Source organism: Galeopterus variegatus, unplaced genomic scaffold, assembly GCF_000696425.1.
Source record: "Galeopterus variegatus unplaced genomic scaffold, G_variegatus-3.0.2 Scaffold12290, whole genome shotgun sequence".
Classification (NCBI taxonomy): domain Eukaryota; kingdom Metazoa; phylum Chordata; class Mammalia; order Dermoptera; family Cynocephalidae; genus Galeopterus; species Galeopterus variegatus.
The window spans coordinates 23,348-26,708 of record NW_007738401.1 but is presented as its reverse complement, the minus strand read 5'-3'; the positions used below and the strand labels follow the sequence as shown (position 1 = coordinate 26,708).

Below are 3,361 nucleotides of genomic sequence, written 5' to 3'. Positions count from 1 at the left end.
TGGCAGCATTATTTATAATAGTCAAAAACTGGAAATAATCCAAACATCCATCAACTAGTAAGGATATAAACATAATGCAATATAACCATTGCAATGGAATCAATAATAGAAAGGAATAAATTTGATACATGGAAAAAAACATGGATTCACCTCAAAAATATCATGCTAAGTGGAAAAGAAAAGACCCCAAAGACTACATTTTAAATTATGTCATTAATATGAAATTTCTGAAAATTCTAACATTCTATGAAACAGGAATCATATGAGTAGTTACTTGTAGAGGAGATGTGAGCAGGAAGTGATGCAATTAGGCATGAGAAAACTTTTGGGGTCGGTCAATGAAAATGTCATAAAACTGGATTGTGGTGATAATCACACAGCTGTGTAAATTTACTAAAAATCATCAACTATACATTTAAAATGGTGAATTTTATAGTATGCAAAATATACTTTGATAAAATTTTTTAAACTTTTAAAATAGCATTTTAAATTCATATTTTAAATGCCTAATTCCACTACATAAATGCCTAGTGATAACAGATAAAACATAGAGAAAAAAATTGTAAATCATTGCTCTTAAAATAAGGCAATTATGTAGACCACGAGTGAAACAGCAAGTGGGGCTGAAATTAGAGACTGGCGAGGTCTGGGTTTTGGAATGGATGATATTGTCTAGGAAACTTATCGCTTGATCAGTAACAGCAGTGGACCACATGAAAACAAGAAACTAAAGCCAAGCTCACCACTCAAAAGCAGACAGTAGAGTGAAGTTTTTATCCATAAGCAGAGGACAAAGTTGGAAGAGAGGGGCTTGTGTGAGGGGGCAGCAACTGACCATTACCTGGAACTATTATTCATATATACAGTTTTATACTTTGACAACCTTGATACTAGCAAATAAGCCACGCTCCTCTCTAACATGTTGATTAAATCACTATTGCATTCAATATTGACACAAAGCAGCAGTCCTGGGCAGCCATGACAAGATCTAGTTATAAACTGGGACCTCAGAAACCAAATGAAAATACCACAAAACCACAGCAGAGAGAAAAGTGTGTGTAAGCAGAGGGAGGGGGATCAAAATTGCCAACCCAAGAAGTATCTCCAAAATAATTACTTATCCAAAAATGTTAAAAATCATGTTTAAAAAGACAGCCCAAGTAAATACGACTTTGTGAAAAGAATATACAGTACAAATGAAAAGAATAGCAGTATCTTTATAAAGGACTTTTAAATACACAAAATTTTTAAGGAGCTATGTGAGGGCTTAACATCTTACTCAAAATAATTAGACATCATGAAGGTAAAATTGATAGAAATATAACAATGAGTGCATGTGAAAGAAAATCAATTAAAATATTTGAGATTTTAAGTAAATAAACCTAATCAACTTTTATTGGGACAGTTGAAAAGATAATTAAGAAATTCACCCATAATGCAGCATAGGTAGAAAAATGAGATTAAAGCATAAAGTAAAAATTAAAAGACGCAGATTTAGTCTGGGAAGATCTAACATACATACAGTAGGATCTCCAGATTAAGAGAATAGAGAGAATGTCAGAGAAATGGTATTCAGAATTCAATAGCATATTTAGTAATGAACAAAAATAACTGTTATCATTCTTTTATTCTACATTATACCAAAAATCTTAACTAGTAGGGTAAGATAAGAAAATGTGGGAGAAATGGGGAACTTACCTAATAATTATAATACTAGCTGACTCAATGAAAAGAGTCAGAATAATCTTATGACCATTAAAGACGTGGAATCAAGAGGTAGCCTTGGGGCTCGGTCTGGTCTCTGCAGCTCTATGTCCTCTGCTCTGCGACGCCCAGGTGTCTCTTTTGTGACCATTGTCTCTTTGTGACCTGCAGGTACTGGGAGATCAAATACGAGGATGTCACAGCCACCGGAAGCCAGGAAATGGAATCAGTGGCCTTTGAGGATGTGGCTGTAAATTTTACCCAGGAGGACGGGGCCTTGCTGGATCATTTCCAGAAGAAGCTCTACAGAGATGTAATGTGGGAAACCTTCAGGAACCTGGCTTCTGTAAGAAACAAATGGGAGGTGATGATCAGTACAAAAAATGTGGGAGAAATCTAGGAAGTTATATAGTAGAGAGACTCCATGAAAGTAAAGGAGGCAGTCAGTGTGAAGAACCTGTCAGCCAGATTTCAAATCATAATGTGAAGAAAATTCCTACTGGAGTCAAACCATGTGAATGCAGAGTGTACAAAAAAGTCTTCATCTGTTACTTGTCCTTTAATAGGCATATTATTTCTCTCTATATACAAATCATATGAGTGTGAGGAATATGGAGAGAAGCCATATAAATGTAAACAATGTGGGAAAGCCTTCATTCCTCTCCTAAGTGTTCAAAGACACAGGGTCACACACACTGGAAACAGACCTTATACATGTTCGGTATGTGGAAAATCTTTTATTTTCTCAGTTTATTTTCTATGCATAAAAGAACTCGTACTGGCAGAATATCCTATAAGTGTAAACAATGTGGTAAAGCCTTTAGTTCTTCTAGTTCTTTCCAAATACATATAAGACTTCACAGTGGAGAAAAGCCCTGTGAATGCAAACAATGTGATGGAGCCTTTAGATTTTCCAGTTCTCTTCAGATACATGAAAGAACTCATACTGGAGAGAAATCCTACAAGTGTAAGGAATGCAGGAAAGCATTCAGTTGTCCCAGTTACTTCCAATACAAGAAAGAACTCATAGTAAAGTAAAACCCTATGAATGTAAAAAATGTGGTAAATACTTCACCCATTCTAGTTCCCTTCAGAAACATGGAATAACTCACACTGGAGAAAAAAACATATGAATGTAAACATGTGATAAAGGCCTCAGTTCTTCCAGGTACCTTCGAATACATGAAAGCAATCAAACAAAAAAGAAATCCTATGAATGTAAGGAAGGTAGGAAAGCATTTAATTATCTCAGTCTCCTTCAAAAATAAGAAAGGACTCACACTGGAGAAAAACCCTGCCAGTGTAAATAATTTTTTTAAAGCCTTCAGATGTTTCAGTTTTCTTCAAATACATGAAGTAACTCACACTGGAGAGGAACCCTATGAATGCAAGCAATGTTGGGAAACATTCAGTTTACCCAGTTTTCTTTGAATACATGAAATAACTCATACTGGAGAAAAAAATCCTTTTAATGTAAAACATGTGGTGCCACAGTCAATTTTCCCAGTTGCTTTCAAGAACACAAAAAGACTCACACCGAAGAAAAACTGTATGACAGTGAGAAATGTGGTAAAGCTTTCAGTTTTTCTATATTATTTTTGAAAACATGAAAGCACTCACAAAGAATAAACTTATGAATGTAAAAATGTGTCAAGGC

General features: G+C 34.9%; 1 pseudogene; it reads left to right on the top strand.

Annotated features, from left to right (window-relative positions):
* The first annotated feature begins 1,924 nt into the window (after positions 1-1,924).
* On the top strand, positions 1,925-2,837 carry LOC103611042 (annotated as a pseudogene).
* The last annotated feature ends 524 nt before the right edge of the window (positions 2,838-3,361 follow it).